The sequence below is a fragment of the Arvicola amphibius genome, chromosome 6 (assembly GCF_903992535.2).
Source record: "Arvicola amphibius chromosome 6, mArvAmp1.2, whole genome shotgun sequence".
NCBI classification, from domain to species: domain Eukaryota; kingdom Metazoa; phylum Chordata; class Mammalia; order Rodentia; family Cricetidae; genus Arvicola; species Arvicola amphibius.
This window is the reverse complement of record NC_052052.2, coordinates 98,033,912-98,048,857: the sequence shown is the minus strand read 5'-3', so window position 1 is coordinate 98,048,857 and position 14,946 is coordinate 98,033,912. Positions and strand designations below refer to the sequence as shown.

Sequence of the window (14,946 nt, the reverse complement as noted above, 5' to 3'; positions counted from 1 at the left end):
AAGGAGATTGTGCAAGCATTCGGAGCTAAAACCAACATCCTTCCATTTGCATTTGCCTTCGTGTTGTTGAAATTCAGTTTGAAGATCCCCGCTGTCCCTTTAACCAGGAAGTCTTAAATATACGGATTTTCAAACAACAATGAGGTACCAAGATGATAGCTAATATAGTTAATTTCTTAAAATTGCTACCTCAAAGATGGAGAAATCTGAAGTGTATTTTAAAAGAAATAACACGTTTTCCCACTCTGGTGAAAGCTTTGTGGATATCTGTATTTCTTGCAGTCCTCTCTAGAAGTTCTATGAGACTCACTCATGAAGATGCCCCTGGGTACCTCCTGGAGCCAACTGAGATGCCACACAGGGATAACGCGGAATGCTGTGCGTGCCAGCCACACCTCTCCTTCATTCTTCCAGCTGCTGGGCATCTGTCTGACAATGGCCCACAGTGGCTTTACCCCCAGGGGCCTCAGCAGAAACAGCTGCTCCCTCCAAGGTCTTGCGCCCTGGAAGGCAGTCACATGCAGTGAGTGATTAATACTGGGCTCCAGCCCTCAACTTGGCACAACACAAAGGGCTTTTCTAGCTTCCAAAACCCTGGGGAAACAAATGGTGTGCCTTCGAGGACTGTACCTTGACTTCCCTTTCCTATTTCCTGGCATCCTAAGTTCTACAAAAAGGCTGTGCCTAAAAAATTCAGATAACAACTTGTAAATAATGTTTTAGGCTTAAAAAACAAACAAACAAAAAAAATCCCTCAAAACATTTGGTGACTGTGAGATAGAATCAGAATGTGTTTGGTTCCTCCTCATCCCAATTCTGCATAGCAACACACACCATGCACACTGCTGCAAGGTTTAAGGTGCGGATCAACACACCATGTACATTGATGCAAGGTTTAACATGCAGATCAACACACCTGGTACATTGCTGCAAGGTTCAACATGCAGCTCAACACACAACATGTACACCGTTGCAAGGTTTAACATGCAGTTCAACACACAGCATGTACACTGTTGCAAGGTTTAACATGCAGCTCAACACACAACATGTACACTATTGCAAGGTTTTTAACATGCAGTTCAACACACAACATGTACACTGTTGCAAGGTTTAACATGCAGATCAACACACATGTACATTACTGCAAGGCTTAACATACAAAAAGAACTGACTGTCTTAAGAACTACAGAAATTAGTACAAGGAAGCCAAAGTCTGACCATAGTAGGAGGGGAAGAGATACAAACCCTAGATTAGGACACCAGTGCAGTGCCAGTCTTCCAGCTCCACTACCCTAGGCACTTCTCTCCCTCTCTATAAAGGTCCTTTCACTGACCGAGTTACTAGGGTGGTTTTGGTGAAAGAGGTCCCCCTCTGTCCTCTTGGGATGCTGCCCTTTGAATAAAGCTAATGTCCTCCCGACCAGCTCTAGTTTCCTAAGTCTTTTGGGCTTGGAATGAGTCCAGTGAAACCTCTGGAAATGGAACTGCCTGTTAGATTGATGCACAGTCCATATTCTCCCATGATCCAGCTCTGCTTCCTTCATGGGTACTCTTCCTGAAGACACTTTCTATTCCATTTCCTGTACCAAACTCCATCCCAGATTCTGTTTCCAAGGAAGCCCAACTCACAACACGTCTGACACAGTACGCATTGTACTGAACGCAGTTTATTGACGTGGGCTGCTAATAGACAGACAAAAAGTGTGCATAAATATTGTCCAGTTAGCTCTCCTAGAGTCATCAAGATCTAAGAACAAATCTTGATTGTATTGCCTTTTATCTCCGTAGATACACAGCTCTTGAAGTAGAATGGAAGCAAAACAGAAGTTTCCGTGACAATCTATTTTATATAGTGCTTTTAAGATATGTTTTAGGATGTAATATGAAATTTTATAGCTTCCATTCCATGACAGTTTCCATCTTAAATTTATTTACTTAAAGCAGTACACACAACAGTGACCCTAAGTCCATTCTTCCTCTTTAGTCAAAATAATTAAAACCTTTAAGCAATCAAAGCAATATCAATTTGTGTGGCAAAAGGAAAATTTTGGGTCTGGAGAGATGGTTCAGTGGTTAAGAGCATTTGCTGCTATTGCAGAGGACCAGGGTTTGATTCCCAGAACCCACGTCAGGTGGTTCTCAGCCAACTGTAAGTACACTCCCAGGGGATTGGATGCCCTCTTCTGCTTAGGGTGCGCATGCACACACACACACACACACACACACACACACACACGGAGGGAAAGAGAGAATGAGAACTAACTATTTTTAAAGGAAAATCTTGATATTTAAAAAGCAACATAAAAATACCTTTAGGGGAAAGCTTACACTTGACAGAGTTACTACTCCTCAAGTTTTATGAGATATCATTTTTGTTTTGCTCATTAATGAATTTATGGTGTGAGTTAGCAATTTGCCTAGAGCACCCCAATAAGTAATTAAGAATGGGTTTATGGCATAGGATTTTGCCCATCAGGTCCAATTACTGTGAATCAAAAGGCAATCTTCCCACACTGTCTTCCCACAACACAGATCTTCTCTTTCCCCAAAGGTGACCAGAAGCTACTTTAATCATGAACGTGACAACATACCTCTCCACGGCAAACATTGCCTTTCATGATTCTAGTCCTTTTTTACTTATCCCTGCACTGAATAGCGAAAATCCATTCACTGTGTCATGGTTCATGACACACTGATTAATCAGGTAGTACACATTCTAAACACTTAGGGAAATGGACTGGAAAAAAACTATCTTACTGACTCTTAGGGGCAACGATTTATCTTCCTCCACTTTAATGATGAGGCTGTGTCTATGCCTTTACAGTCCACGGTACTTAGACATTGTCCAAAATGCCTGGTTTCATTGATTTAATACCACTTAAAGTCAACTGAGTTTTGCTGAGATTTTTCAACAATTAAACAGGAAAAGCGGAACAATATTAAGCAACCTGAGAGGCAGATAATAAAAAATGCAGAAATGGTTTAACAATTTGTGGTTGTCAGAATGATAGACAGTGGTAATTTCACTTTGAATACAGCCAAAGAGAAAATGATGAAAACCCATTTCATGTGGCAGAAGATAAATATGCATCTGAGCCATTTCTCATTGAATAACTGGCGACATTCACTGGGCAGCATGAGAGCCAAGGACAGAGTCCTGGGTAACAACAACAAAAATATGTTTCTGATCTATTATACAGCCAAATTAGCAAGTAATCACACAGAAATATTGGCATTGCACCAGAATCAGCAGCCACCACACAAACCCCAGCCACACGAGAGTGGAAAAGTTATGAAGTCTCCGTGTTTCTTCCTCTTTGCCAACCAGGATGGCTTCCTTAGGGAAATTTCCGATTCCCCAGAACCACTCCCCTGGTACGTGTTTTCACAGTGTCTTATTTTCTTTCCGTTCATGTAACATAACATTCCTGAGATTCACTAATTAATATTTCCCTGCCACAACAAGACTGACAGACAACCCCATGAGGCCAAGGACCCCACATCTGTTTGAGTTTCTGCATGCCTAGTACTGTAGGATGTGGTTGTATATGTTCCATATATACTTTTGAGTTAATAAGAAATTGTTCATTTAGTGAATGAATAATAGATCAGACACGTGTTGTTTCTGCCTAGGGAATGTTGACAAATCAACGTTCTTTGTTTCCCACTCCCTTTATGGTCATTGTCTCTAGACACTTCTACGCTGCCTCTCCTCTACCACTCTGATGGGAATACAATAGCAGACAGCATTGCTAGAACAATGTGACATTTACAGAAAAGGGGAAGTTTCTCCCACCCCTGAGAATTATGCACACCAGAAGAGATCACATGCTCTGGTGTGTTCAGACATCTGCAATGGACCCTGAAGTACAAGTACAGAAGCAATAACCTGTAGGGGATCTCTCTCTCTCTCTCTCTCTCTCTCTCTCTCTCTCTCTCTCTCTCTCTCTCTCTCTGTGTGTGTGTGTGTGTGTGTGTGTGTGTGTGCGCGAGCACGCACGTGTGTATATCTGTCTATCCATCTGTCTGTCCGTCTTGGAAATTATTATGAGAACACCATTCGTATTCTACTGATCTGTTCATAGGGAAGTAAAGTGGGGTAAAAGCCCAGCACTTATCACACAATCACTGACAATACAACCAGTTCTCACTGAGTTCTCTTAGGCTCTCAGTGGTTAGGCTCATAATTTCCATCTGTTTGCTTGAATCAACATTCTTCCCAGCAGCTCCACCCTCTGCTCTAGGCCGATTCCTAAGCCTTCACAAGGGGACAGTGTCCTCTACAGCATCCTGCCAGGTTCTGTCTCTGCATTCTTTTTAAGGATATGTGGAAGCATACACCTGAGTGTGTATGCACATGAAGGCATGTGTGCCTGTAGAGGTCAAAGAACAAACTTGAGTGTCATCCTTGGAAAGCTGTCCACTTCTTTCATGGCCTGAAACCCAACAATGAAACTGGGCTGGCTGGTCAGAGAGGCCCAGGCCCTGTCTCCACATCCCTGGGCACTGGCTGGTCAGTGAGGCTCAGGCGCTGAGATCACAAGTGTGTAACACCATTTCCAGCATTTTTGTGGGTTCTGAAAACTGAATTTAGATCCTCAAGCTTGCAAGGCACGTGCTTTACTGCTAACCTAGTCAGCCCTCCTCCCATCACAGAGCCCTGCCTGGACATGATTGTCATTGTAACAGATGCCGCAGTTCAATGCGGAGTGTATCCAATATGGTGGAGGGGTCAGCCCTGCCATCTATTAATGTAGTCATTGAAATATTTTCCCCTCCCTGTCAATCATAAAAGAAAAACCAGATTTCCATTACAGAGGACACTTTGACAGGTTTAACACAGATTTTCCTCTCAGCGCATTTATTCCCACTTGTTCCATTGTCTTACTTATTAAACTTTCACTGGCAGCTTACATTATGAGTCGCTAATCATTCTCCTTTTCCTCTTAGAGAGAAATACCTTGTAAAACCTCAGCACTCTGTCAGTGATGCTCACCTCACCTCCCCCATCTCTACCTCACGTCCACTTCATTTTGACCTCACCTCCATTTACACCCCGTTTCCACTGTGCCCCACTATTGCTCACCTCTCCCCTCCTCCTCACCCCATCCCCACCCCATTTATACCTCACCTTGCCACAAGTTGCTTGAAACTCAAATTTGAGGCAATAATCAAAGGATTTGTTTTGTTTTGTTTGTTTGTTTTTAGGAAATGGAATCTCACTCTAGACCCTAGGTTGTCCTTCAGCTTGTAATGCCCCTGCCTGATTACCAACTACTGGGATTACATGCATGTTCCCCATACCTAGTTCCCTAGGAATGTTTCCTAAAATAAGATAGCGCTCAGAAATTACAGGTGTGCGTGTATACGTATATTATATATACTAAAGGTAGAATATGCTTCCATGTATACTTAGTGTATTAGTCGGGGTTCTCTAGAGAAACAGAACTTATAGAATGAACTCTCTCTATTTGTGTATATATAGAATGGAATTTATTAGGATGACTTACAGGCAGCAGTCCAGCTAATCCAATAATGGCTCGCTGTGAATGGAAAGTCCAGGAATCTAGTAGTTTGTCTCAGTTGGTCTTCAGTAGAAGCTGGAAGCCCTAAGATGTAGGCTCTAACGCCAGTGAAGGAATGGACTTGATAGTAAGACAAGGGCAAGCAGGCAAAGAACGGAAGCTTCCTTCTTCTATGCCCTTATATAGGCTTCCAGAAGAAACTGTGACCCAAATTAGAGGTGAGTCTTCTTGCCTCAACACCCAGATTCAAGAGAGGTGTCTTTCTGACTCAAGATCTGGGCTAGAAGTGGAACTACCTATGTCAGATTAGGTAAAAATCCCTCACTGGTGTGCCCCCATGTTTTGATTTTAGTTAATTCCAGATGTATTCAAGTTAACAACCAAAGGCATCCATCACACCTGGTGTCATCTTAACCTGAAAACAGACCATGTAGGAAAGACTAACATGGGAGGAGGATGTTTGGGAGATGATCCCAGGAAAGATGAGAAGGAGGTGGGGAGCTAACTGTAGTATAAAGCCTAGCCCTGAGGCCCAATAACATGCATCTCTTCACATTGCAGGCAGGCTAAAGAGTCTGATGTCCTGACTATGAGCCATTACCATCCCTCTGCTCCAGAGACAAGGCTCCCAATCAAATGTCCCCTGTCCCCCTCTGTTCCATTGATGATGTTCCCCTATTTAATGTTCCCTTCTTATCACAAGAATGAGGTCCAGTTCCTGCAGTACCCAAGGAGCAATCTTCAGTTTCCTGCAAGCTTAAGTTACTCAAACAGAACAACCACACCCCTGTTGGTGGGGAAATTCCATGCTCTCACCCCTGGCTATTACACTACCGACCTCTCATACCCTGTGCTCACTCCAATCTCCGCATGACCCTGTGTGGTATGTAGTGCCCTCCTCCCATAAGCTGTGGATACATGACTAATAAATTAGCATCAGTCGTCTCTATTGAGGGTTGATTATTGTGGAGGCTTCTCTGAAATCCTGACTTGGGAATCCCTTCCCCATCAATGGGATAAATAGGAAGCAACTAAAACAGAAGTGGAAGGAAAGCATAGACTAAGAGGTGCACTGCACCCAGAGTTACTGCTGTGGCTTGCTGACTAACTGGAGCAAAAGCCCTCCAGAGGATTAGGGCAGTGGTCAGAACCTGTCTTGGAAACCTAAAGAGTAAAATAGCTGAAGTTTTTTGTTTGTTTGGTTTGGTTTTTTGTTTTGTTTTCTGCTTGTTTTCAGCTAATTCTTGTCAGTCCTTGATTAAAGCCTGCTGTAATTCGAGACTGCTCCTTTGTTTCCCAGCCATCATGATCTGAATAATCACACAGAAACTATATTAATTACAACACTGTTTAGCCAATGACTCTAGCGTATTCCTTGCTAGCTCTTACATCTTAAATTAACCCACTCTTATCAATATGTGTATCCTCATAAGGCTGTGGCCTACTGGTAAGGTTCCGAAGGTTCCAACATGTCCTTCTCCTTCGGCAGCTACATGGCATTTCCCTGACTCTGCCTTTTTTCTTCCTCTATCTCTGCTTGGAATGCCTCCCTTGATATATTCTGCAAAGTCATTGGCTGATATAGCTTTATTCACTAGCCAATAAAAGTAGCACATATACAGAAGGACATCCCACACCAGTCTGCCCCCAGGTCATTCTTTTGTCCCCACAACTCAGCCCTCAAACAGTGGGAATTTGAGACTTTCAGGTGGGAAGTTGTCTTGCTGTACTATAGCTACACCAAGGCCTGATAGGATATAGGCAGAACCCTGTCTACCACCATGGGAAAGAGTGGTGGTCCATTAAGCCAAAACTTTTTTTGAACCACATCCTTTAGTGAATGAGTCCCGGTTCAGAGGATTTCAGAAGTCTTAGAATTGATACTGATGCTACTGGCCCTGAGGTCAGCTGGCCAGGCCAAGACTCTACAATGGAAAATCTTCCAAGGTAGACTATGCCAAGTAATATGGATATAATCACAATGATGCCATAGTAGGTTTCTTCCACGGGATATGGGCCATCAAAGCATGGGGGAAAGTAATAGAAGAAAACTCAGTGGCTTTGTCTGTTCTGTCTTCTATTTAATGAGAATGTCTTTTCATACATCAAGGTCAGTGATATAGTTAATGCCCCAGTCAATGACAGACTGGATAGACAACAGAGATCCCATAAGATTATAATGGAGCTGAAACTAATTATTGCCAGGTGAAGATGTGGTCACTCTAAGTTAACAGTATGTATGATGGTGCTTGCCTAAACAAACCCACACCACTCATGAGCATGAAAGAATACAACCCACAAATATTGTTCCATGAAAAATATTTGAAGCTAAAAAACTTTATTTCTACTGCCGTCATTTGCTTTCTTCTACTGTGATAAAACATTGACCAAAAGCAATTTAGGAAGAAAAGATGTATTTGCCTTACAAGTTACAATGGGTCATTGAGGAAAGCTATGGAATCAAGGCAGGAACTGAAGGAGACACTTAGGAGAAATGCTAAATGTTGCATACTGGCTTGTTTTCCATGGCTTGTTCAAATAGATTTCTTATATAACCCAGGACTACTTGCCCAACGAGGTACTGCCCACAGTGGCCAGGACACGCCCACACCAGCCACTAATTAAGAAACATCCCACCCACGTGCTCACAAGCCAATGTGATGGAGGAGTTCTTCAGTTGAGGGTCCCTTGTTCCCACGTGAATCTCATTTATGTCAAGTTGGCTAAAACTTAACAGCACAACTTCTTTGTATACTTAGTATGCTAAAATTTTGTGTATGTATGTTATATGTGTGTGTACATTCTTATAGGCAGATATACTCAATCACATGTGCATGCGTGGAGGTCAGGGGCCAGGATCATGTATCCCCTCTGTGGATTTCCACCTATTTTTCTCTTTTCTGAACCTGGAATTTTGGATACCCTGGCTAGCCAGTGAGTCCCAGACAACTGTCTGTTTCCCACCACTAGTAATGGGGTAATAGATGTGCCCCCAATAGACCCCATTTTTACTCTGGGTGCTAAGGATCTGAACTCAGGCCCTCTTGTTTACATATCAAGCACTTTACCCACTGAACCACCTCCTGAGAGCACACTGTGCTGTGCTCTAATCAGATCATTACCTTTTATAGTATGACCATGGAACACTGCCCTATGGTATGTAATTGCAACCCCCAGGTATGCGTGTTCACCATGTCACTTGACAGCTTGGATAGCCCAGCCAGGTGATTAACTCACAAACATAAGACTGTATAAATATGTTCCCTGGTATTTACAGTGGCATAACTGCCCAAGACTGCATCTGTCACCATGGTTTCTTGTTGTTAGGTGACACACGATTGTACTTCAGGATGACAGGTGAATGAGTCAAGATCCTGAGGGGTATGACTGTTCTCATTCAGAAACAGAGTAATGGGAGCTTCCAAAGGAAAATCGGAGTAAGGGTCGCCCTCATTCCTGGGAAACAGGCTCTTTTTGTTAGCCTGGAGAAGGGGGGCAGCTTGTTCTTTGATCCTTCACTCCCAAGGGGACAGATGCAGAAGTCTGCTGAAAGCAGCCAGGTGCCTCAGGCTCCTGGAAGGCCAGGTGCTCAGGAGAAGGCAGCCCTGAGTACTGCTCGGCCTCCTTCCTCTAAACTCACACTGCAGGAAGGGGCTGGAAAAGCCCTTCTGCTTGTGTGAAGAAAGGGAGATCATTTTGCTGATCTCCACTGTTTGGAGACGCTGTTTAGGTTTCATTTTAAGCCCTGTTAACTCTATCAGTCCTTCTCATGTCCTAGCGGAGTGGTTCAATTTCTTTCCGTGTCCATTTCTTCCGATATCATAGCAAAAATCCTATAGCATGGGCTGCATGGTAATAAAATTACATGCATTAAATGCCTATCTGGGTCCTTCTCGCAGCAGCCTCCTCGGTCTTGCCCCTCCCCTGAACTCCATCCTCCTCCTCAGCCATCGTGATGATTGTGACTGCTTGAAAAACTGTATGCATTATAAATTCTAACACTTTCATTAGGTCACGATTTCGCAAACTTTGACTTTTATTTGTCAGATGTCAGATGGTAAATGCAAGATCTATGAAGCTATATAGTTTCATAAAACTATAAAAATCCCCCACCTATAATGGAGGGAACTGAATACTTGATTTATCCTATTGTGAAGTTCTCCTTACATTTCTCAGTACTGCCACAAATGGCCTGAAAGCAACGACTGAGAGCAGGAAGGGTTGTTTTGGCTCACATTTTCAGAGGGATTTCAGTCCAACAGGGTGGGGAAGCTGTGGAGAACTCATGGGGGCCAGACTGTACAGGCAGGATCCACACATCTTGATGGAGCAGGAAGCAGAGATCACAGCCAGAATGACACATAGTCTCATCTCAAAGGCCTGCTCCAAATAAAAGAACCAGAAGTGTTCCCCCACAGGCCTCTGCCTTCTTCTACCAGCCGGGCCCCACCTCCTAAGGGAGTCAAGCCTTCAGAATAACCCCATGCTGAAGGCCAAGCATTCAAGCTCAAGACTGTGGGGGAACACTTGATTCTAGCCATAACGTGTGAAAATGGGTTCTGCAGAGAAACACAGGGAAAGAGGGTTAACAGGAAGAAAACCAGAAGATGTTCTAAGGAAAAAGGAAACTGAGCTAGGCCTCCAGAACCAGTGGGACACAGAAGAAGTGGCCAAGCAAGCTGACTAGGAAACACAGAACAAGGGTAACGAGACTAAAATCCAGATTATATCTGCATCTGTAGAGAAGGAATCAGAGCGATACCAATTAAGGGCAGGCCAGATAGGAGGGACTGCACATATGGACATCATAGAAGCCAAGGAGACAACCAGTTTTGGAAGGAAGGTAGGATGCTAAATTCAAGTTAGCAAGTGATACAGGGGTCAATGAGTGTCGATTGATTATGTTGTTAAAACCTCTGCAAAGATGGGCCTTGCAGTGGCTAAGAGCAGACATCGGCTTGTGATAACTTGAGGAATGAAGGTAAACATTCTCTGTGGCTTTTGTGGCCGGGGCTGTACCAGTGTCCCATTTCGGTTGCCTTGGTATATACATAATCCTAACAGAGGAGTCTCTAGAGATCACAGAGGTTGGCAGCCATTGCCTCGCATCTAACATTGCCACTCAACCTCTGCACCCGTCTATAGCCTGGAGCGCATCTATTATCCTTAAAGCTACAGTTCTCCAGTTTTCCCCCTGAAGAACACAGTACAGCCCTGCCATGCCAACCGTTCTCTCATGTGCATTCAGTCCTAAGCTTCTGAATTTTTTTCTGTTCCTCGCATTTTATGCTTTAGGGCTTTGCTTAGCAATACTGTACTTGGTGCTGCTCTTTTGTTCATCTCCATTATTTATATTATTGTTATTATTACCATAGTAATATTACTATTATTGTCCTATTAGGTTACCCTAATGATACATTATCTCAGTGTGATCAGAAACTCCCTCTTGTGGCAGAGCAGGGATCTAGAACCCACAAACCATCCACAGACCCTTTCCTTTGTCTTCTTCTAGACCACATGCTACAAAAGCTAGATCACGTCTCTCCTGGGCTGTTCTGCAGCCAGACTGCATAGATAACAATGTCAATGGGAAGGATTTAGGCAGAAATCAAGGGGTGATAAGTTCCTTGCAGCTATAAAGCAATGCCTCATTGTTAATTACTTTTCTTGTGGCAGTAGGAAGATCCCTGGGTCTTATCAGTGACTTCAGTGACTTCATGGAAATCCACTTGCCCATGAGTAGAGGATCAGCCTTAATGAGTGCTGGATCTTCTGAAGGTTTGGCTAGTGGTTTGATGGCAGAGAGTAGGGGAACAGGACCCAAGCGGCTGGTCTCACTAGGACCATAGTCGGGAAAAAGAGAGGTGAATCCTCAGCTCACATTCTCATTCCCAGTGAAATCAGGACCTCAGCCCATCACGGCAGGGTGCAGCCCACAGTCAAGGTGGGTCTTCTCACTTCAGTGCAGCCTCTCTGGACATGTTCTCTTATGCAAGCCTACAGGTGTGTCTTCTGGGTGATTCCAAGTCCCTCACCAGAAGACTAACGATCAAGATTAATCATCACAGCCTTGTTAGGGGAGAATCCTGTACCCTTCCCTGCCTCTCCGTTTTCCTCACAGATGTAATATGCATGATACAAAGGGCAGACACACCGGGCTAATAGGAAGATGAGAAGCTCTGCTGGGCACAGTGCAGCAGAGACTGAGGCATGTGGAAGGTTAACACAGGGGCAGCTGAGTGAACCCAGGCTAGCTCGGGACTGCTTGCTAAAAGACAGCCACACACACTACCTGTTATATCTCCTGCCACTCATTGTTCAAAAGGAATAACACAACCATGGATGCCATTACTTCTGAAAGCAACACAAGCAGGAACTTGGTTCGTGCTTGTATCTCTGTGGTTTTTGAGGCTGGGGAGACTTGGAGCCATCTTGTGGCCCTGGCCAACCAACTCCAGGTTCATGTAAGCAGTTCCTGCTGCAATGCTACTTCCAGCACCATTCATGCCAAATACATCCTACCAGACCACCCCACGGACTGATGTGACAGATGTCTGGACCATTTGGGTTCCTTGACATAAAGGCCCAAAGAATCCAGGAACTTTCTAGGACAAGCAAGTATAAAATGGCAGGTTCACACCAATAAAAGGTGAACAACCTGCTGCATGTAAGAAACAGCGGAGAACGGGGGAGAGATCCCACATGGACAATGCAGAACCCGTGGGGTCCCGAGACCTCGGCGAGAAAGAAGAACACACAAGCTGGGTGGTGAGAGTGACTTCTGGGGCAACTTGGTTAAAACCACAGGCATGGGGGATGTGGTGCCAGGCTCACTGATACTAGAGCTGTTAAGAGGATCCAGAATTTTCACTTTTCCGGTCCACTCCAAGTAACAAATGGTGGCTGGGTTTATGGCCCTGTGTTTGTGGCCAGAAAACTGTGAGCTCTTCCAGGACACCTGGACTGAGCAGGGGAGGAACTGTTGAATAAGCAGCCCCTCTGGGTCTGGCTGGAAAATGACTAAGCAAATGGTCCGCAAATACTTTTCTGCTGCACTCTCCTGCTTTGGGGACTCCCCCACCCCCGACACACACACACACACACACACACACACACACACACACACACACACACACACACACGGTGCTGGATATTAAACCCAGGCTGAGTGTTCGACCACTGAGCCACATCCTTAAACTAAAACCTTTGATGTCAACTAATAAGAAATTGTATAGTAGTGATCAATGTGTACCAAGTTAGTATAATCTAAGCATCTATAAATGAACCAGAATGAGAAACCTGGAAGGTCACCTGGTCCCCTTTACCTATCACCTTCCTTCGAGAAAGCTGAGGCTCCTCAAATCGCAAGGATAGTAGACAGTCTCCTGGTGCTACTGCTGGAAACTACTGGTACTTTGATAGGATAACAAAAATTAGAAAATCTAAGTGGTGTTTACTCTAATGGTCAGGTGCAGGCAAAGAACAGGCAGACAGAAGTCAGAGCATGGGTTTTAGACCACATTTGTTACCTTGGTATAGAAAGAATTTCTTCACAGTGTTAATTTGAAGGTTATCTTAAGCATGTCACTTCAGTGTGTGACCAGAATAATGACATACTGTTTTGAAAGCAGTCATTTTAGGAAATAATAAAAGTTTCATTTTAAGAGAGAAGAGGGGCATGATTGCACTGTAGATTCATTAAAATTTTGAACTATGTAGGATGCAAAAACTATAGTGAATAAATGATTAACTTGAAAAGCATCAATGAAGAACCTGCTGCAAAAACAAGGAATAAATTTAGAAAGCCAGTGTTGATCTCATTGATCTCTTAAAAATAGCCATGGAAGGTACCCTGAGTTCAAGTCCTCCTGTCTCCTGTGTAACAATAGACATATCATTCAATTTCTTGATGCCTCTCTTTCTCTATGAAAAAGTGATTGACATAACAAATATTGACCAGTTTCTTCTGTGTCTCAGCTATTATTTGAGGCATAGCTGTAAAAGAAACCAGCAAAAAGCCATGCCCATGTAGAGCATGCCCAGTGTGTAGAGAAAGATAACAACTAACATGAAAGGTTATCTCATGTCACATCCTGCCTAGTGGGTGGGGACAGATAACAACTAAGATAAAGGATAAATCTCATGTTGCAGGGTGAACAGTGAGATGCTGAAAACAAACAAGGGGAGGATGAGCCATGGGTTCCCTTCCCGGGGTAGACAGGAAGCTGGGTACAGTGTGACCTGTCCACGGCCTCCCAAGCCCAAAACGTAAAGAAGGATGCAGGCTAGATGAGTATTTGACAGTAAAGATAGGAAACAGTAGTCTAGGCAGATAACATGGTTAGAGACAAGACAGAGAACATTCTAGAAATAGCCTCGTGTTCTTTACGACCAAGTCTTATGAGCAGATAGGGAGAGCTAATGGAATGAGATCAGAAAGGCAGCTGGGCCAGACTTTGTAACCATTCAGGCTAAAGCGTGGACTTTGGCTTTTGCCATGAGTGCATCAGGGACTCACTAAAAGAGAGTGACAGGCTGGAGTTTTTATTTTAAAAGATTTTTAATATGCTAAGAATAGACACTGGCAGGGCATGGGCTCTGAGGCAAGTACAACCATTTGGAAGACCAGGGGTTTTGAGCCTTCTCTGGTCCACCAGACTGATATGATGGCATGCCTGTCGATATAGGATGCAAGTCACCATGCGCACTTCAGATGCATCTCCATGGTCAGAGCATGACCTTTCTGCTAAAAGCACACAAGCAGATAAAACAGAGTCAACAAATGCAGCTGTGTAGTGTGAGCTCTGGGCCTGCTTTATGACCCAAGGCAACGAATGGGTGAGGCTGTGGGCAGGTCACACCCTAGTTCCTCTGCTCTTTATTTTTATCTTTGTCCTTTTCCATTTTTTGCTGTATGTTTTTGTTAGTACATATTAATTACACACAATGGGTTTCATTGTGACATTTCCATCCATGCGCATAATACATCCCAGTCATACACGCCCACCATGACCTGCCTTCTTTATGTAAATCAAGAAACTCGTGATGAAAAGTTGACAGCTGAAGACTAGCTAGGATGATGTGGGGTCCTCCAGACCCAAGTCCTCAAGATTCTTCTGAGAACCCCTACTTAGGACACCCTGCGGCTGCTGCTCCTGTGAGCAGATGTATAAGCTTCACCCTCAGAGTGCAGCCTCTGTGTGTGGGAGGAAGCAATTTCACCTGCATCAGACCTGAACCCCAAGACCTTCCTGCTCTGATCTAACTTCCAGCATAAACCCCAATTCATGGCACAGGGTGGGAACCCCAGAAAAAGAGAATGGATAGTTTAGGCCACTTCTGTGTTTAATTTTTATTTCAAAGTCCCAAGTTGGTTCTTTATAGTCACCATCCTTTGCTTTAAATACATGTATAAGAAGAA

The 14,946-nt window shown here is 43.9% G+C and overlaps 1 protein-coding gene across 1 annotated transcript in view; it reads right to left on the bottom strand.

Annotated features, from left to right (window-relative positions):
* St8sia6 (ST8 alpha-N-acetyl-neuraminide alpha-2,8-sialyltransferase 6) overlaps nucleotides 1-14,946 on the bottom strand; it is a 129,608-nt gene that overhangs the window by 85,235 nt on the left and 29,427 nt on the right. The gene's annotated exons all lie outside the window — the stretch shown is intronic.